General features: G+C 38.8%; 1 protein-coding gene across 1 annotated transcript in view; it reads right to left on the reverse strand.

The window, feature by feature from the left end:
• Positions 1–22,138, reverse strand: part of ATP2B2 (ATPase plasma membrane Ca2+ transporting 2) — a 440,022-nt gene that overhangs the window by 265,831 nt on the left and 152,053 nt on the right. The window contains exon 3 of the mRNA XM_072875775.1: positions 19,830–19,931. The gene's annotated coding sequence lies outside the window, so the exon portion shown is untranslated. The remainder of the gene's footprint in view (positions 1–19,829; positions 19,932–22,138) is intronic.

The raw sequence follows: 22,138 nt of genomic DNA on the forward strand, positions 1-22,138 counted from the left end.
TGGGGTGGGGGGAGAGGGGCTGCTTGTTTAATAGCTTTTCAAGGACAGTTTCCCAAGTCGGGTATCACAGACAGTTTGTGTCTGCAGTAAACTTAGCCAAAGCCACCAACAAGTCTATGATGAAAGAAGAGATTTCTAGATAGGACAATGATCTTGCTGCAACAGTATTAGCTCAGGGCTAGGAAGATCTAGAGTTAACTTCAACATCCATCACAAATTCTCCCTGTAACCTTGACCAAGTGATTTAGTTTCAGCATGTCCCTTTCCTATATATATACGATAGATCATCTCCCAAATGTAGAGTGAGGACAAACAGACGACTACTAAATACTCAGATAATCTTTCAGTATTGGAAGTCTTTCATAGACAGATACAATCTACAGCATAAGAAATATTAAGTAGCCAAACCACTGAAGAATTTTATTGCACTCTATTGCATTGCCGCAAAAATTCAGAGGTGTAAACTCATCTTCCACACTTTACTGAACATAACCACACAGAGCTGAGGAGGACTACAGACTTTCTTCAGTGAGTTCTTAAAAACACTGAACAACTTCTCTTATTTTCATGGATGAGAAAAACCTCAAAACTGTTCAAGGGGCCTTTATCCCAATTTTTAACCTACATACATTCCAGTCAATTCTCGGAACATAAACTTACGAAGCATGAAAGTCAACACGAGACTGAGGTCTGAAGGAACTCCAACCCCAGCTAACCCAGCTCTTCTGTCCGACCTCGTGAAACAACTCCTGCTTTTCTTGCTTACCTTCCACATCCCATATTCTTTGTTCCTTGTGTCAAAACTACCCCTATTAATTTAATTCCATTTCCAGATCTCTTCAGATATAAAACTGAATTGTAACTGCTTACTCAGAATACAACCAGGATCTCAAAAAAAAAAACAAACAACCTCTTCAGAATGCACACAATTTTTGTGTTAAGTGAATGTAAAGTTTCTGTATGCATTGAGCAACACCTAGAGCATCTCTCCAAGTCCCCACACATGCACAGTGCTTCCAGAACTCCATAAAAACCTCCAGTATTAGGGGTTTTTTTTCTACGACCACCTTTTTACAATTCTGTTTCTGTCTTCTGTGAGCTCCTAGTGATAAGCACCGATCTGAAGAGTTTGTTTTATCTATGTGCCCACTATTTAAATATGAAAAACAGTAGTGACACTAACAGCCCTGCTTTCTGTAGGGAAGGAGTTCCAAACTTATTTTACTTGTGCACTAACACTGGCAGTAGGACCTCACCCTCTGCACCTCCAGAACCGTTTCCCAACTTGCTCCACAAACCCGAATCCCAGTGCAACGCCCTTATCTCTGCCCACTGTCCTACTGCACGGGCTCACTCGCCTGCGTGGAGGAGCCACCCACGACCAACAACAACCGTCGGCCTCCTTCCCAACAAGGTCCCGCGCAGGATGATAGTGCGGAACACAGCGATCAGGTTGCAGAGAAAGCAGTTCCCATGTAACAGCAGCAAATCAGGCCAATCCACCAAGCAGAGGAACAGCCTGCATAAAGGCATTTAATTTGTGCAGACAGAATTGGGAGCTGCCATTTCTGCACACCACTTTGAAGTGTACCACTAGTGACGTTAGTACCACGGTTAAGAAACCTCTGCTCCAAAAACATAAAACTCCTCCAGAAAAGATGAGCGGAACAGACCTATTAAACGTTCTGAAATGAAAACTCCATAGAATACACTGCAACGCCATTGCCCAGACTGCTGGTGTCATTGTATTTCTCTACAGAATTTAAATCTTGCAGTCTAAGGTACATAGCCTTTTATTTATTAAGACGACTATCCAAACATAAAATCTTATGCTTCTGGCTGGATGAGTCTGCTTAAAGGCAGAAAAAGATAGAAGCAAGGAATTTTAATCTCAGTCATTTGTTTCAAAGAAATGCTAAACAGGAAGCAAACGAAAATGTAAAAGCTTTTAGAATTGTTTCCGTGCAAATTTCAGCAGAAACATGCAGATCGTGTGCTTAGCTAGCATGACTGGAAATTAAAAAAAAAAAAAAAAAGTTAAGAGATGGGGAGGAAAATCCCCCCCATCTTGCCAATGTGGCAGCATTTCCTATTTCCTAACAGCTTGTTCTATTGCCTCTCTTTCACCTTTGTAAACACAATATAAACCAGAGAATGCTGCTATTCTTTCTGTTCTACAAAAGCAGGCATTACTGATATAACTGTGCGTTGCTCGGGACATTTTTATTAACTTTTTCCTTTGTAATACCATTCTTCTTTCTTGTCCTAGGTTTCCTCCTTGGGTGCACAGGCAGCATCCAAGTGAGTGGGATCTCAACTGTGGAAACAAGTAACTTGCATTTTTGTTCCTTTTTTTTTCCCCCAGTTAATCTCTGCACTGTTCTTTCTTTTTGTTAGTGTTTCCTGTTAAAAGACAACAAATTCACGCTCTTATAAAAGAGGTAGGAGTGGTCGTTGCCAGGTGACTGGCAAATAACGGATAAGAGTCCAGTTAGCCGCATCTTCTCGCAGGCATTGCTATATTACAGAAGTAACGAAGAAAAAAGAAAAGAAAAAAAAAGAAAAAATTGTTTTCTGGTTCAAGGTCCCCTTTGGTTTGGATTTGGCTTTATTGTCACTTTGGTTGCAGTTTTTGCTTCCCCTCCCTATTACAGAGAAAGCAAACACCTGTGTTCTCTTCTACAGGGTCTGGCTTGCACCAGCCATTGCCTTGCCCAGCCCGCGCAGAGCCTGGGCCGGCCGCCTTCGGCCCTGACCTGCCCCGCTGGACCTGTCCACGGCACCTGAAAGCAGGTCAGCATGGAAGTGCTAGGGAAGGGGAATAAACCCTCTATCTCATTTCCCTCCTTGAAACAGCAACCAAATCGGGGGCATTGTTTTCCGTCTTCCATCCTGTATGGTTGCGGTAATTTGGATTTTCTTCTACTTAGCTGAGCAAGCGTGGGGGAGGAAGAGGAGGAGGAGGAGGAGGAAAAGGTACTAATCTCTTTAGAAAGCAGCACTTGACACCAAGTGTGTAGGTGCTAATGACTACTTCTAGGGAGCTGACATAATACCAAGCATTTAGTGTAGTGAAACTTTGCTGTAAGAGGAGCGAAGGTCCACTGAAGCGATTAATTCATGATTTTTATTCTATCACACCATAAGAAAGCCACAATACGATTAACTCTAAAGTGATTCTACAGTTGTTCGAACATTCACAGTGAGAAATTACAGTAGTGTATCAGCCCACTTGGGTGACCAGAAAAGAAGGTACAGTTCATCTTTCTTCAGTTCTCCAGAAAGACAGAAACTGTCAGCTATTAAATTAAAAACAGAAAGAAAGAACGCGCATTCTTCCATGCAGAAAGAAAAAAACCCCACTCAATTAACTGTGGCAAGTAGCAAATACACAGGAAGCAAATTTAAAATGAATCACAAGACGAACATTCCCCAGCTCCCCACACATCTCTCTTCTACATAATTAAGCTAAAACTGTCCTTACAGAGGGAAAGGAAGCTGCGCTAGCTTTATTTACATACACACAATTATTCAACTGTAAGCATAACACACACACACACACACAAGTTAATGGAGAAAGCCTCAAGACAGCTATCGACTACACTTTAGATCTCCTCTTCAGATGCCAAGTAGCAATTACAGTCTCTTTCACCTTGGGAATTCCTAAATATTCCCCTCTTTATCTGGACTAACTTGTGCCGTTCCTATTTCAAATACACTAAAAACTGTCTCAGGTTTGGGGGTTGGTTTTCGTTGCCTGGACCAAGGCATATTTGCACAAAGTGTGTCTGAGCAATAGTACAAACCCAAAAATGAACTAGGAACATGCAACTTCATGCAGCCTACCATAGACTGCCACTCCTGGTACAGCAATGCTGCCTCAACCGTGTCCCCTTTTGAAATCTCCAAAGGTCTGCTGGAGAACTGTACAGGTTTCACCCCAGCAAATCTCAGTTTACCAAGTAAAAATACTAATGCAAGGCTCTTTGCTAAAGCACAACTTGTTTTGAGGGAGAATTTCCCTCTGATCCTGCCTACTCTTCAAATACTGCTTTTACCCAAGATATTGGCCTCCATTCTTTACTCTCAACTTGCATGTCTAAGTTTTTATTGTACTATTGTGTTATTTGGCACATGAAGAATGAGGTTAAGTGGTAAATTATTGCGTTATCTTTGCAAGATGAATTAGGCCTAGATACAAAGGTGCCAAAAGTAATTATCATATTAGATGAGGCATGGTAAGAATCACAAAGTTAACCTCTGCACAACTATTGCATGTAGAGCTGCATATTTGCTCATGCTCAGAAAGTTTTTGTACACTCAGATTTCTCATTCATAAGTGACAAATAAACCTCGTCATCCACATTAACGTCTTTGTGAGCGTCACACTGCTCCGTTGTCCAAGAACAATCTCATGATAGAAAAACTGCGAATTTTTGTTTCATTTAATTTTTCTGCTTGGATACAGGTTCTACAGGTTCCTTACAAGGCTGTTTTACAATGCAAACCATAAAGTCTTTCAATTTTGAAGCTAATTAGCTCTTTTACCTGGCAAACGTACCAGAGAGTGGAGTACAGCCAAGCAGACCTAACAACGGCCTCCTGCCAGAGAGAGCAGTGCCACATTCTCCTTCTCAGATGCAGGCCCTCCCTGCTTCCCATGTGTGACCACTGGAGCTTGTTCTGACCCCAGGAAGAGACATTTCAGAGAGCAATAGCCATGGAAAATTCACTTCAGTCTTCCCTAAGCCTCACTAAAAAAATGTTTCTGCTCTTTTTTCCTTCCCTAACCAGCTCACAGCAGGGTTAAATGCAAGGAAGAAGTGATAGTCAGGGAGAAGGAAACGGGATTCTTTTTCTACTTTTGTCAACAAATACTCCTTCATGGATCCTAATTTCAACTACAGGACATTACCACTGCCCAACTGAAAGCATGCTGATAGCCAATCAGCTACAGGAAATAAGAAAGTCTGGAATGGCAGCTAACTGATGCAGTATCTCAAATGCAAATTTAAGGTCACAAAGACACAGAAGTTTTGATTTTGCTTTCCGCAATAATGACTTCTCTTAAAAACAAACACACACATGAGAGGAATTATGAAGAACTGAAGCTTTTCCTTTTAATGCAAATATAGCTGACAGTGCATTAACCACAGAACATTCATAGGGTATGAAACCCAACGCTAAAACTAGATGCAATCTTATGGTATGTTTGCTGTCCCTGGAAAGAAGGGAGCACGTCTACTATATAAGTAGTTCTTTTTAAAAAACAGGATCAGTAGCTGATTCTGTTAAGTTCGGATAGGCAGCTAGTGAGGAATGAAGCTTCAAGCACCCCCTGTTATCTAAGTGCTTTCCCTTCAACCTCACTGCCAGCTTTATGTGGTTCATAGGCTTCTGTCACCCTGGAGCTGCGGCTTCCTTGCAGCCTAAGGACTCAGCTCAGCTCAAAGATGAGCGCGAGAGCCAGTGCAAGGCAGGGCTGGGACCGTGACTGCGAGAGAAGTTGAAACCAGAAAGGCCAATATCCAGTTCTTGTATCAGCTGAAGCTGCGATGGAACAGCAGCCCGTGTCAACCCCACCAAACCTTACAAACATGACATTGCTCAGGGTAAATAATTGCCTTCCACAAGAAGGTAATTATTCCATCGATAATGATTCCTCACTGACCACAGACTTTCTGTAATTTCAAGCTATTAAACTCAATTGTAACATCCCAGCGGAGAACATCTATATCTAGTGCGTATTTCCTGTGCAAAATCAAACATAAATCGCTTTTGCTCAGGAAACTATACGGTTTGCACAGGTGCCAAAAAGTGAATTTTCCATATCTCTCAGAAGCTATAGCCTCTTCTTCTAGTTAGTTCTCACAGCGTTTTACTAATTTTTCCAACAACAGCAAATAAAACATATATTGGGATAGTCTCAACTATTAATGAAGTTACGGGCTCCGAGCTGTTAATATGTTCCTCTTAGCACCTTTTGTACCATGTATTTATAAGCACTGTTTGGATCAGTTTAAAACAAAAACAAAAATTAAAAAAAAAAAACCCACAAGAAAAAAACAGGTCAGTTGCAAAATCTACAATGGTTTTCAACAGGGCTGCAAAACTGTTAAAAAGGTTCCCTAAATCCTATTTCAAAAATCCTATTTTAAAATTGCTACACTAATATCAGTGACAGCCAAACACTTTCCCAAAAGCCAAAGAAATGTCACGCTGATGTTTAAAAATCTAAGCCCTTATGTAGCAGTTAAGCAATGACATTCTGGGGAGGAGAAGCCAGGAGGACTGGAGATGATGTGGCTGCTTTTCTAAGAGTAGCTGCTACATTAACTCTGTGCCACCGACTGCCTCTATTCCAGCGGTGCCTGCACAGAGCCAAATCTCCCTGGCCTGTAATGAGGCCCTTTGTGCCGGGCAGCTCCTCCTGCCAGTTTAAAGCAAGCAGTTGACATCTGTACATCGCAGTCTGGTGTTGTGACTGACGCATTGTGGCGACTAAGATTTTTGACAGATTTTGGGTGTATCTCGCAGCCAGGCACCATAACCTTTCTGTGAATTCTGCTTTGCTCTGCCACTGAAGAGATGAGAGGCAAAGCATTCTCAGATGACGGGAGGAACAAAAAAGCTACTCTAAGCAGAGAGCAGGAAAAGGATGGGTGAGCTTTTAAAGCTTCTCCTGCACTTGAGTTTGGGTTGTTCAAAGTTAAACTGCTTTAAATTGAACTAAAGAATACTCTGTATTGTATACACATACTGCAAAATATGAGACTGAGTAGCAGCCTGCACAAATCCTAAACACTGAAATTAATCTGTCATCTTGCAAGGTCACTATCAACAGAGAGCAGCTCTGGAAGAGTAATAGGTGATGGAAAGACAGAATGAGTAAATAAATCAATGGCTAAATATCGCTTTCTAGGAAATTATATTTTTGTTTAGATGATACTCTGCTAGGCAAGAGGGAACTTTTCAGTAGGGAACAAGGTCACAAATAATATTGCACTAACCAACTAATAGCAAATAAAACACGGAGATTTGGCATGGTAGATAGAAAGAAATGTGCTTACATTTTTTTCTATGTCACTCACATAAAATAATGAAACTATATAAATACTTCCTCGTACCATGTTCCTCTGAGTGCATATCTTTTCTGATATGCATCTTCCATTCTAAAAATATTTTCTGTTTTACCCTTTGGCCATCAGCTGAAATGAATATCCCCTAATCCTTTCCAGATATAAAATTAAAATCAAAAGAGAAATGCAGAGTCTCACAGCCCTTCTGAAACACGCTGTGCTGACACACAGATTTCAAAAACACATTAGGAGATATTTGACCTTTTGCTCTTTCAAATCAGTTGCAGTAAAGATATAGGTCATTTTGCAATAGGAGTTCTCCCTGTAAGACAGTTTGCATAAAGTATTAAGAATGTCTTCTAGGAGAATTTCCTTTTATTTCTGAATATGAGTTAAAGGACTACTTTAGAAAAAGATAAAAATCACAAAAATGAAATTTTAAAGATCTGTTAGAAAGAGCTGTTAAGTCCTGGATTGCAGAATTACTCAAAATCTACAAATGATATCGTGGTCAATAACGTCTTGTCTATCAAAACTCAGACGACAACACAACTCCTGCACCAAACAATTCACAGTCTAATTTACAACAGAACCTTGTAAGCTCATTTACCAAACAATTAGAGGTAGAAAAGTAGCAGAATAATCCCAGTGAATACACTTAAGACATGGAAAGAATCATTGAGATCTCATGGCAGAGTCCTTTTTCTTCAAATTCAGTTGCTTTGGTTAACTATCCTCAGTTTGATGGGGAATTAAGAGGTGTGGAGTTTAAAGAAATTCCATCAATACTGTGAATTACAACATTGACTTAGAACTTCATGGGACTGGCATTGTAAAATTACTGGTAAGGCTTCCTTCAATTCATGAAAGCATTATTAAAAGAAAAATCTCTGTCTTCAGCAATATATTCATTATGCATGGGCAACTCATGGTATTGCAGGTGATAACCACGAACTGCAGCTGTGCTAGAATGCATAGGAACCAAGCTGATCCTCCTTAAGACCAGTGCCTACTTTCCATATAGCCAACCTGAATACTTGTCCCCCTAAATTTTAAAGACCAACTGAAAGGCCAACCTTAGCACATCAGGCTACTCTCTCTCACCATTCACCAGAGCGTCTCAGCTCTACCTGCGCTATAAGAAGTCACAATATGAGACTTCAAATTTGGTTGAGGTTTCTTTGTAGCTCCCTTTTCCATACTGCTCCACTATTGAAGAGAGGATTTCATTTTTCAAGATAATCTATCAGGCATTTTTTAAAGTGGTAATTTAAATTAAGAAATCAGGTATACCAATATTGTAAGAAGAAAGAGTGCAGGAAAGACATGGGAACTTACTTTCTCTAAATCCAAACTTGCTTTCATCCATTTGTGCTGCATGTATATATCATCATTCAAAACACAGGAGCACAGCAAGCGTATCAGTCATTTTCACAGCACGAAGAAGTTATTCCTTTCTCTGAGCACCCTCTCTCTTTGTTCACCTTTAAATATTTTGTCAGAACACATATTTCCTACAACAAACATGTCCCAAATGGAAGGAGAGCTGTGAAAAGAACTAGAACATAAGAAGTACTACAGGAAATACTTATGACAATATTTCTGCACAGACTTGGAACTACCATCTGCTCACAAAAAAGTGAATATTCATAACTGACTGGTCAAACTGTGCAAGTGTACCGTCTCATTTACCTCACCAGGACTTTTGCCTGGATTGAGTTCTATCTGCAGCCTATAAACAAACAAGAAAAATAGCATTGTAGAGAGATTAAGCTAAACCCTTGAAACTACATTATTCACAGTTTGAGTGAAAAAGATAAAATGACTATTAAAATTGTATTTGTATACATGAATTCTTCCTGCATTGAGAAATTTGCATTATTTCTCAGTAATCAATGAGGAACCAAATCCAGTGTAACAGAAATTTCAGTAAATTCATTCACTGTTCATTCAAAGCTGTGGTAAACTTTTTTCAATATACTACTTTATTTTTATTATATATGAGGAAAAGTGCGTTGTAGTTTTAGGATTTTGTTTCTGTACTTTTAAAATAGCTGTGATATTATTATCACAGTATTTCCTTTTCCTCCTAATGTTGAATTTTACACACCACATAACAGACTAGCAGCAACTTCAAGCAAGTACCCCCACGGCAATAAAAATAACGCGACTGTTAACCAAGGCAAAAGTGTTAAATTTTTTTCAAAAACCACATTTTATAAAAAGTCTAACTTCTCTGATTGGAAGGTTAACTTCTCTGATTATATTTTTCCCAGAAACCTCACCCCATCCAGCCCTCCTCCAAGAACACTAATGAGAGACCTGTCCTCTCCCTTTCTTCTCCATCCTTCCAAACTAGTAAAAAAACCCCAAACTGCTTTTGAGAGCAGTTGCTTCTGCTTCAATGTGTGAGAACATATGCAGATCTTATCTCTTGCCTTGCTGCAGTTCTAATTTTATTTTAGCTGGTTTGGATCATTTTATCTTCAGGCACTGCAAACATCTGTGGCTTAAAGCCAAGGGTGACTTTCGGTACTGCCCACAGAATTTCCTCCATTTCACAGTTAGCTGATCACCGTTCACCACTCCTGAGCTCCTTCCTTGTTTTTCCCTACTGTGTTTTTAAAGTATGTTCTTTCCAAATAAATCCAAATGACAGTCTCCTGTTCAAGTTCTATGGATTTTCATTTAAATAGATAGGTGGAAGAAGCTAGCATTTTCCCATCCAGTTTATGTAAAGTCGTATCTAAGGTGATGCGTGCACCACCAAAATAGCTGTTCAAAATGAATCATTCATACCAGTTTCCAATTTCTTGTATCAGATAAGGATTGAACCACCATTGCAAAAACTTTGAAAGTGCCTTATAAGAAGAGAGATCATTTTGTAAGCACAACGCAATGTGGAATGCAAAGTAAGAAAAAAACAATCTAAATTATAATTTTTAAATTTATAGTATGAAAATTACCTACGTTTTACTCAAATTTGACTACAGAAGTAAGAAAAGCCTTGTTACACACAAAGTTTATGAAAAAAATGAAACACCACCACAAGGGCCAAGACTTCTACAGCAAAATCAAAGGATTAAAATGAGATTCCAGATGGAAAACAGCTGAAGCTTTTTGTAAGTTTTAAATCTTACTATACCTTGGCTGCTGATGAACAATAATAATGTACGTATGAACAGGCACACAAACACCATGTGTATTCACGTGCATGCATATGCCCAAAAAAAGTGTTTTAAAAAGTTCATTTTATGTTCTCAATATTCAAAATGCTTATGATGATTTCAAGGCATTTTCTGTTTCTGCCATTTTTCTTTTACATACAGATTACAATAAAATTATTTTTTCAGGTTTGCAGGGTGTCCTTTTCTCCTCCTTTCTCCTTTTCCTTAATTTTCCTTTTTATCAGTGCATATTTTATCAAAATTAATTCAGATTTCATGAAGACAAGATAGAAAACTCACTGATTCTTAACAATCTCATGTCTTAACTATTGCAATCTCCTCCACTTTAGCCTTTGCAAATCCCAATTTGCTATCCCTTAATTCTGTTCTAAAATACTAAAACAACTGTGCTGGCTCTTTACTTTGATTGCATCAGGGGTTTTTTTCCCCCTTCTTCTTCTCTTTTCTTTCTGTCACAATCACATCAAGACACCTCGCTGGTAGGGTCCTGCATGAGCTGTTAATCTGGAGCTATACACGCCTTTGTTCTGCAAGGATCTCCTTGACTGCTCGTTTACCAGATTTTTCAACAACTATGAGCTAGGCTTACCTGTTCACAAAAGGCAATCCCACTAACCTGCAAAATCCACCAACCAACTATCAAATTTCTCTTCAAAATTCAGTGGTTCTCCGACGACTAGAAATGATCCATTTCTGATTATCATAAATTCTGATTCAGATGCAACTTCTGACCCAGAAAGCCTCTCATGAACTGGTTACAGAAACAAGAAGTCTCCTTGTTACTAAAACTCTTTCCGTAAAGAAAGGATCTGCTACTAGCCCTTGTCAGAAACTGTATATAACTATTTGCCTCTCCTAATTTTCAGGAATGCTACTTCATGGGATTTGAGAAAAAAGCTTATGAGAAAGCGAAGATTCAGCACCACCTTAATCTCACCACCTTGCAACGTACGTGCTTTACTTTCATTTCATCTCCTCCATAAAGCACACTGACAAGTAGAAATGCACGCACTCTTAAAAGAAAAAGGAGGAAAAAGAAAAGAGTTCAGTTGTCGCAAGTTATGTCTGTGCCCATTGGGCACAGATTTCGTTCCCAATTCAGTTTCTCAAGCAAGACTGACAGAGACATTCACAGTGGTGAATCATGCTACTCCAGCAAGACTGTGTGCCATTTCTCTGGGGACCTCTGCGATGATGGAAAGAGGAAGAATTCCTCAGCAGTAAGGTCTGGCCAAAAAAAACCAAACCAAACCAACCACAAAACAAGCGAACAAACAAACAAAAGGAAGTCAGCCCCAGCTCTTGGGAGTGAGGCGGGCATCCCAGAAGGTGCGAAAAGCAGCTCTGGCAGTGCTGCCATGGACTGTCTCTCCTGCCTAATGGGATTCTCCTGCCTAATACAAGCAGTTTATAAAGACTAATATGGACTCATCTCCCTTCAAGTTGCAATTTATATCCCAGGGGCTAGGTTTGATTAGAAAGCGTAAAGATAAAAATATCAATAAAGAATACAGAAAATTATTCTTTGCCTTTTTTTTTTTAATTGGGCATTACTCCCCAGCAGTCATTTTTCCAGCAGCCTCAGTGGCAAACATCAGATGAATTACTGCGTGCCAGCAGTTTTACCTACGATACCAGTTCATCTCTGGTACACAGCTCACACCAGCTGCTCCAACAGAATTCAGCACAGAGAAACAAAACCATTTCTCCTCTTTCCTCCTACAGTTTTTAAGCTATACGTCTGCAGTTGCCAAGTCCCTTTTCTGATGCTGAAAATCCAGTGCAATTTACATTTGCCTTCATACACACACATGCTTCTTTTTATCAGGTTCTAACAGCTCTACAGTTTTTACCCTTGTTCCAGATGATGTTGATGGAGAGAAGAAACTACCTACTACAGATGAGGTGTTGGACAGCTGTTCCTGTGATAAAAAGTCGGGGTTTTTTAAAATTGAGTATGGAAAAGTCCACTTAATGGACAACAGCAAGATACATATTGGTGTTTATAAAGCCAGTAGTAGGTGTAATTTGTAGTTCTCTTCTGATCTGATCTGGGCAGGAGGATTCACAGTATGCATGTACATTCACTTGCATGAAGTACATTCACTTGCATGAAGATTTAATAGGGAGTGGTAAACCTCTGGTTACATTCTCATTTTTAAAGAGGTCCTTAAAAATATAATAGCCTCTAAAATAGAGATGTAAAGTTGCTGCAAATGACATTAAGAAAACGTTCACCAAATTCAGAATAAAAAGTTGTGATCTCTTCTATATTCCAACCCACTTCAGATAAGTCACTCTGAACTAAGCCTTGGCATTTTCAGTACTCTTTCACTTTAAGGGAAGGGAAAAAAAATCCCACCACAAACCCAAAACAAACCAAACCCTACAAAACCCAGTCACCACCACATTCTCTTGCACTAAACTTAGTACCAGTTCAGTACTGGTACTAGGAACTGGCACGAAGTGATTTGAGCCAATATAAACTAGAAGCAGTAATTTTCATATCTATCAGATGATTAAGTTTTGCAGGACAAGTGAACGATATGTAAAAATTCCATAGCAGCTAATCAAAAATAAAACTTGAGGAAGCAGCAAAAAGCTCATAATGAAGAAATATATTCCACCACAGGTGGCAGGAAATTGTAGCTACTGATAACAAGTGCTATGGGGCTCAGGCAAAGAAAGAAAATTAGCATAAGCATGAAGGCAAAGTAGTGATAGCACTCAAAAAAAAAAAAAAAAGCTTCAGAACACTCTCCAGAAATCTATCATGAGAATCAAATGAAAAAGTAATAAGTAATAAATTTGCATTTTCTCTAAGACCTTGCATTTAAACATATTCTTAAATATTTTGTGAGTTTAAGTAGCTGGCTGCAGACCATGTGTTGCTTGCATACATAAAAAGCAAAGCATCACTTCACTCAGTGCTGAAGCACCGACATCTGCAGAGAGAGATTACTGAGAAATCTAAAACGAGACCTAAGAATAAGTCACTCAGTCCATCCAAATAGACAGTGCCGATGACTGAGAATCCCAAAAGTTCAAAACCTGTATTTCAGAATCCTACAGAGGCAAAGTAAGGAACAAAGACGTGAGCAGCCCGAAGTCAGGGCCAAGCCCGAGGCACTGCGCAGGTCACCATCACCAGCGCGGCCAGGGTGACTGGGGAGGGTGGCGAGAGAGGTCTCGTCTTGGATCAGTCGCAAACTCTTCTCCAGTTTCATTTGCGTTTCTGGAAGACTCTCTGGCTTTGGGAAAGAGATGTAGGAAGTGCACTGGGTTACACAACTCTGCAAAAGCTGGAAAGTACCAAATACCCATTCAAGAAAGGTATTAATATCACTGGCTTAGATGAACTCTCCGGTGGAAAAACGGATAGGATTGCAATAGAAGATGATTGGATCATCAAACTGAAAGCCAATGGAGAATTTATCCACTCCGTTGATATAAGAGTACACGATTCAGTGAAGTCAATGGAACTCTATCAGCCATGGATAACAGCAGGCAAACACAGACTTAAAATTTAAAGCAGCTAAACAAGATCCATGAGCAAAATATACATTCTAATAATAACATGGAAAAAAAGGAACTAGTATTTTGTCTAAAAAGATCTAAGCCTGATCTCAGCAAGGAGCTACACTCGCAGGGCAGATTGGCAAAGAGGGGAGAAGAGCACCAAAGTAACTGAGGAGACTTTGTGGCACCCAGGAAAGCAGTAAAACAAAATCACCTGGAAAAAAACCCCAATCCAGTCTCTGCTGGACATATTCAGTTCACAGTTTGTCCCTGAAAAAGGGAAATTTAACACAGGAATTGGGGAGAAAGTGGTGAAGTCAGCAAAGCAGGCTCAGGTGGGGTCATGAAAGGAAACCTTCGCTTTTCCATGGGATCCAAAGACTTAAACGCTGCAAAAAGGAAATGCTTCTCTCTGCCTTTAAGGGGTGAATTTGTACAATGTAGTATGCTATATGTGTCAAGCAAGATTTGGCACATAGCCTTTGAAATATAGTGAATAGAGACAAATATTAACACATGTCCTTTGTGAGATTTAGTTTCTACATATTAGCATTTGAATTGTACTCAGCACTCTGGGGTGTCATGTTAAGAAAATACGCATTTGTATGCTTTGTATTAGGAGAAACCAGCAAAAAAGCATTAACCTGGGCTCTGAGAACTCTAGGAAGAGAAGGAAGCCAGTAAAAATCCAGTAACGTACCTAAAAATCTTCACCATAAAAGAGCCTGCCAAGAAAAAAAACCCCTAAACCAACAAATTAGCAGGCACGAATTTCACATTAATGGAGGGCGTCTGTTAATTCATTGCAAGCAATTTATTGGTATTATCAAGGATTGTTTCAAAGTGAGCAGAAATTTGGCATTTGCAGCTACTCTCCGGAGCACGTTATCTTTACTCAGAGAAGGAAAATGTGCTAAACAGCACCTGTGAGAAGCTCCTGTTATGCCACACAGAGGCAGCCAGCGCAGAAGTACTAAACAAATGCTTTTTCTCAGTGAGATTACTGAGCAATGCACTATAGAAAGGCCCCTCAGAACATACAATTAACCCTTTAATTTTGGTCAAATGCCAACCCTCAAAGCAGCTATTTTGGTGACAGTGAAGCAAATCCAAATATAAAGAGGAAAGACAAAATTAAAATCATCCCCAACATGCAAAAATAAAATGTATTATTTACAAAACAAGTCTCAAATAAATATTAAAATAATTACAATTATTGCTATAAAGTTTTTATCTTTTTAATAACATTCAACATTTCCAAAACTTTTTTCCAAAACATTTTAAAATCAGAAAAGTGTGTATCAAAACAATATGGAAGAACAAAATAATTACATCAGTAATATAGTATTAGAATGTGATTTTAAAAAAAATCTTTCATTTGTGTCCTAATCTATAAAAACTTCCATGGGAACTTCATTTCCCTGCCATGCCAGGAACTACGCTGCCTAGCTCACGCAGCCGCCCAGAAGTCAAACCACTAGAGTAGGGCCAGGCGGGCGTTTATATTCGAAGCCAGTAATGAGAGCTACTGAGTAATCTGTCCCATTTTCTCCAGTCACTTGAGCATTTACTGAAGTCTCACCTGCTTATTCACTCTTCCTAACCTTACTCAATTTCTTAAAACCATCTGGAGCACAAACACCCACTGTACTCTTTAGCAGACAAAAATGGCATGCTTACAGCATAGAAAGGAAAACCAGCTACTTGCACTGATGGTTTTTGTGATTTTTCAACAGCTAGTTCACACCAAGACATTTAAACCCCAGGGTAACAGTCAATAATAATAAAAAAAACCCTGACACATATATTAACTTCATGTTTAATACATTCAAATCCAATGAATGATTTGAACCGCACACACAAAACACAGAATTCAGCAGGAATACATTGTTTGTTCTGTTTAAACAAAAAACTCCTTAATTTTATTCCATTAAAATACCATAAACTTTTTTGGCTTTTTTGTTTCCATATTGTATTGTAATATATTGCTTAGGAGAGTCATTATACTGGGATGTTTAGTCAACAGAATACATGAAAACAGGTTTGCACAGACATGCTAGATAACCTCTCAGGGCCCCAGCTCCCATCACCTATAAAACAGAGATAACAATCCATACTTTTTCTAATGCACTTCAGGATTTACTGATGAGAAGTCCTATGCAAGAGCTAGATATCGTCTACTGTTACCCTCTCACTGAATACAGTTATGTTGTAAATTTACCATTACTGGCCGCTTAAAATAACATAAAATTGAAATGAAGTAGTAAATGTATGGTTATAAGATGTCACTAACTTCAGATAGTAGGAAAAGATTATTTAATTAAAGGAAGTCTGATTTTCAAAGGGGGAAGAGTTCAGATATATTCACAGATATTTATAATTTACTTGTGCAAAAAAGATTACTGTACAGGTAATTGTAGGTGCAGATGTACTCTACTTCTGCACAACTTTTCTGAATTAATAACATCATGCCCACATCTAACAAGTGAAAGAAAATGGAACATACTCCTCTTCCTCTTCAAAACACAGGGGACAATCCCAGGAAAAGAAACACAGAAATCGATGGATGGGACTGACTCTGACATCAGACCTATAAAACACATTTTGTTGACATATATGCAGTCTTTTGGGATGAGCTGGGTGTAATTGGTGCCCACCATAGCTGTGCTGAGAACTGTAATGAAGTGAGATTACTAATCCCACCCTTTGCTGTTACAGCTATTTTCCTCCAAGGTAGACGGAAGAAATTACAAAAGCACAGCTTGCCAAAGGTCATCCTAACTACTTGAAAAGCCAGAAGTTTCAGTGGCTTCACTAGTGCCCTGCATTTACAGGCCAGACAGTGAAATGCAGGCGGAGCTGCACCTGGTGCTGAAGATGAAGCCATTCCTTCAGCTTCCTCATTCTCAGTTACAGCTGACATTGAATTTTTAAGTAGTACAGAAATACCATGGCAGCCCAAAGTATCTTCCTTAACTTAGATAAATCACAAGAATGACGAAAAAAAACCGTGAAGGATTCCATACGGGAATATCTTTAGGAGAGGACAACAGCTGCAGCTACCTTTGTGAAGAAAGAATCCTGATGCGCTCCTGGCCTCACCAGACAAAATCCCTCGGTCAAAGCAGCGTTACTGCCTGGTTAGCGTTATCTACAGCTTGTGTTAAGATCTAACCAGAACGGATGCCTTGTGTTCATCCGTGGAAACAAGCAACATCTTAGGTAAATGCAATCTCAGCTCTGGTTCGGAGGCAAGTTAAACGACAAAGAAATCCAGGCATAGTTAGACTCTTGGCCCATTATATCTTTCTAGAACAGTATTTGAGAGGCTAAAGACAGAGCGTTCTTTAGGAAGGTTTGTTTGGGGGTTTTATGATTTTTTGTTTTTACAAGCACACTAAATTGTGTGATTGTGCCTGGCAGCTTGCCTTCCACAACAGAAATTAAAACTATTGTGTATTATATTAAGAAATAGAGGAAATGATGGTATTTCAAACTCTTCTTATTTCTTTGCAAAAAAGTACAAAAACCTTGGGAGGCTTTTTTTTTTTTCATATATATATAGCTGAGTGACTAAGAAAGTTCCCTCTCTAGTAAGTCTGTCTTAGCTTTTCAGTCTCTTACAGACATTTAAATGTCTGACAAATAGATTATAGACGACTTGTTTTAAGAGTTTTTGAAAAAAATGAAGCTTGAATCTCTAGTACTTTGAAAGACAAGCACAATATTTGGTCTGCACAGCTTATAGCATCTATTAAAACCTTCATTAAAGCAACAGTGCCAAACTCCTGCAGTCAAAGACTGATGTCAGTAAGAAGTAATGCTTAACACACTGCAGTAACTTGATGTTAGAGTTGCCCACATAGTCATTATGACCGTGTTTTCATTCTGCTCTATATTGAAAAAATATAGGCACTAAGTAGAACATTTTGATATAAGTTAGATTAGTTTTAGTTAAAAGAGCCTATCAAACATTTACATGTAGGTGAGAACTATAGGTACACTTATCACACTGGCAGAAATTCATCTGGAAATTATTAGTGACAAAAGAGAGCAAATCCTTGGATAACTTCTATCCACATAAACATTACATAATATTTGAATAGATTAAAGTTGTGCAAGTGCCATTTTGTATAATATAATGCTTTTTATAAACTTCAAAATACAACAGTTACTTTCAGTTTTTTAACATGCAGTATAAAAGCAGATAAATAATCTAAAACAAGTTTGTACAGTCTTCTTCATAGCAGCTATACAGAACTTAAAGCTATATGCTATGGAAAGCTTCCTTAATTACTCATAGAAAACTTGCAAAGCCTTTTTATCTGGGCAGTTGTTTTTCATTTCTTTGTGTTTTTCATATCAAGCTTTAAGTCTGCTTACTTCTGCACACGTCATAGGAGAGGAAGTGTTCTATGAACAGAAAGAGACACCCAAAACGACAGGGTGCTTTTGTTATGTTTGTTTCCCATGTTTACTTGTTAAAAAAAGAGCAAATGTGATTCTTTTCCTTCCCTAATAACATGCTAACCAATCTCATTACCATACTGGGAATATATTTATTGCTGTCATAAAGCAAATTTCCTCAGATATCTCCTTGTAATCATAAAAATCAAAAGTAATCTTATACTTCACTGTACAAAACTCTATTTAAGAGTAAATACTTATTAATTTTTCTTTATTGGTTCTAATATTTCATAAGCCAAAGACTTAATTTAGTAGGTAGTGAGTGCTTATTTCCCCTTTTTCTATAATAGTTTGAATATTATACCTCATTTTCCCTCTTGGTTAATGAACCTTCAGTAACAAGAGAGGTAATAGATGAAAATACAGATTGTACCTTTATTGTATCACCACTTACAAATCACTAGAACCACTTACTATTCAACAGAAAATCCAGAATAAAGACCAGCTTTTTCCTTTCACTTCAAAAATAATGGAATTTTCATACATTCAGAACAAGTTGGGCAACTTCATTTTAACATGGTTATGAAGTTCAGCCAATGCAAGCTGCCTGACTTCTAGTGCAGTTATAACTAAAGAAATGCTTGAAATAATCTGGTGCTGCCCTGTACCCGGTAGCATTGCTTGGATTCCTGCTAGTCTAAGTGGAACACTGTGTAAAGTTATTGCTTCCAAAATTTAACAATTAGAAAAAAAACACCACCTAGTTACAGAAATGAAAGTCTCATCGCTGTTAAGGCAAAACAATTTCACAGAACTGGAAAAGATAAGATTCATACCACATATAGCATGACGACGTACATATCAGCACTTCACCTCTATCTAATAGTTTAATTTTATTAAATCTTTGCTTATACAACACAGCTCATGATGTTAAAAAAAAAAAAAGTTAAACCATTTAATGTTACTGCTGGCACTTTCATTTACGCATTCCCTCACTTGGGTTACAGACTATAAGTCTGGTACTTTATCTGTGCAATTTTATTTTGCAGTTAAAATTGAGAGTATATCTTATAAAGAACAAATTTGTAATTTTGGAATAATACTGTCTAAATCAAGTACAGAGGAAGCATTATTTAGTCCAAAATCTTGGGGTCCTGGGGCGTGGGGGAGAATCTAGAGTTCTGCTAGAGCTACGTGTTTGTCTAGGTGTCATTAAGTGGCACTGCAATCTCCTCCTGCGTTTAGTTTACACCCTCTGCCCTGGGTTTCAGCATTGGCCCTTACATAATCCATTATCAATGCGATCTAAAACACACATTTGTCACATTCGCTAATCCCACCCTTCATACAACACAATGTAAAGAGAAAGCAGATTGATCTTTCAAACTAAGGGAAGCTCTCCTTAAGTAATGTGAAACCATAAGTAGCATTGTTACATGGAAGAAATCTCTGATTAGTAGTATGGTAAAGCAAATGGAGCACTTCTGTTTCCTTGGCTGGTGTCACTAAGCCAAAAATCAAGATCTTATTTATCAATAAGAGTTGAATTCCTCAGGAATTTTCTGTGTTCTAGGACTTCTATTAAGTTACAACAGTTGGTTTTTAATTTGGGGGAGAAAAAGAAAAAACAACATACAGTGCTGTCTTGCAGAAACGAATGAGTGCTTCATAAGCAGGGTTCCAAGTCACATATCCAGCTGGGTCTTTTTGTGTTGGTTAATCAATCTTGATTTCAAAACTGGAAGAAAGAAAAGAGATAATTAGACTTGACAAACCCCAGAGAATTAAGCAAATTAATAGAACAAACAAGGATTGATCTAAAGGATACCCCACAGGAGAAACAGATCCAAGAGCAAACATCCAGTGTCATAAATAGTTACAGACATTTTGCAGTAAAATAATGTGATTAAAAAGTTCTACCTCTGTGACCAAAGATCTATATTAATAGCTCGGGACTATGAGCCTCAGACCCAACAATCTCTCGCTCTCGTCCGTTTATCAGCACTGTAGCCCTCTGGTCTCTCATATATGTAAATAAATGGTATTTTTAATGCACACAGTCCTTTGGAGACTTTCAACTGGTTGTAATTCCCATCGTCTTTAAAAATAGCTAGCACCCTGAGGAAGATAAGTCTAAACCTTCAGCACTTCAAGCTGCTCTAGAACAGCTACTCCACGTTACTAATATTCAGTACTAACAGGACAAATACAGAACGTTAACCAGGAGAGGGAGGCTGAAGGGCTGAAAGTGGGAGGGGGAAGTCTGAGGCACAGAAACAGATAAGAATGAGAAGGCAGACAGCAAACAAAATGGACAGTGCTCATGGCGTTGGCTTTGGTATCTGCTGCTCTGCCTCGTATCGGGGAGGGCAGGAGGAGAGGAAACGCAGAACAATGTTTTGTTTGTGCTGTATGGGCTCATACGGGAGAGTCACTGCAGAGGATGACCGGCTGTCCGCAGGCTACTGGAGCTGCAGGGGGGCCAATGCACAGCTGCTACAGGGGGTTGCCTGTGGCTGTCTGCATGTGAGACAGAAAGACAGACAGAGAGGGAGGGTGGCAGAGGGGAGAGAGATTCCCCTGGTTTTCCTTGCATGACATAAGAACCTGGAAGTGAATAACTGAGAGGTCTTAAGGTCAACATACTGATGTCATCATGACTAAATGACATTCTGACTTGTTTCATGATAGATACTCAAGAAGGTGCACTGAAATCACAGGCAGCAGTTCTGCAAGAAAGAGAGGTCCTGTTGGATGCAAGTGTTCCATGAGCGAACACATCAACACTATACCATAAAGACAGATAAAAAGAAATAAAATTTTCATTTTTTTGTATTAAAAGGGAACCATCGTGCTCCAGTATGATGTCATTTTTAACCCAACTCACAGAATTTTACTCAATTACTCTTGTGTCAAACAGCAGCATATGGCACAGCCGGAGGCGATATTCTTGGTAGAGAAAATATCCACTTCTGACTTTAAAGTTCCAGTTAATGACCACTTCATCACACCCCTCTAAATCATGTTTGGATTCAGCTTGCAACAACTGGATTGTTTAATGCCCTTTGAACACTACGTGAAAACATCATTTATTGTAAATGAGGGTTTCCTCACACAGACACCAGTAAAACCGCATCTGCTTCATCTTGGATTAACATAAAGGCATCTTGGATTAACATAAAGGAGTAAGCTTCCCTGATGCTCCTGCCACCAAGTTTTAAAGATGCCATGTCTTGCACGTCATTGACTTCATTCAGTCTCCATCTTGTGCCCAAATGGAAGTTTTAATTATTCACATACATTTAAGTTCTATATTGCTTGGATTTTTAGTACTTGTTTTAGGGATAACAACATCCCTTAAATGTTCTTTCCATAACTAAGGTAAATTCAGTTTGCATAATTTTATCTGGGAATTTCAGGACATGGACACCATTCCTTTTTAAACTATATCTCAACTTTATTTTGAAGACTAATGTGCCAAGTAACTCAGCATTCCAGGACCACACAATATTTCTAGACTTTCTCTTCCCTCATGTCTGTAGAAATCAGAGCAGGGAAGAAAACAGATCTATTTAATGCAGAGACATGCACAAGCTCATACTGCACCTAAGATGGGACACTGACACAATAAAGGAAGAACACACTGAAGCTGCATGCTAAAACCCAAGAGCCTACTTATAATCCAGTCTTAAATTCTGCTTTTAAGATCTTGCCTACCAAAGTAAATATGACTCTTAGAACAGGTTTCTAACCAAATTTTTATTGCCACAATATACCACCAGGTGGCAAGATGGCAAAATAAAGAAATAAAAAAAATCATTCCTATGTAACCCATTCAGTCAGTGCTGTTTCAAGGACCTCTTGGCTGGGCCGCGACAATTGTTTTGTGAGGACTCGGGTAAGGACTTAAAATGTCCCGGCGTGGGTCTGTAAAATAAAGTATTT

This window comes from Ciconia boyciana, chromosome 11 (assembly GCF_034638445.1).
Source record: "Ciconia boyciana chromosome 11, ASM3463844v1, whole genome shotgun sequence".
NCBI classification, from domain to species: Eukaryota; Metazoa; Chordata; class Aves; order Ciconiiformes; family Ciconiidae; genus Ciconia; species Ciconia boyciana.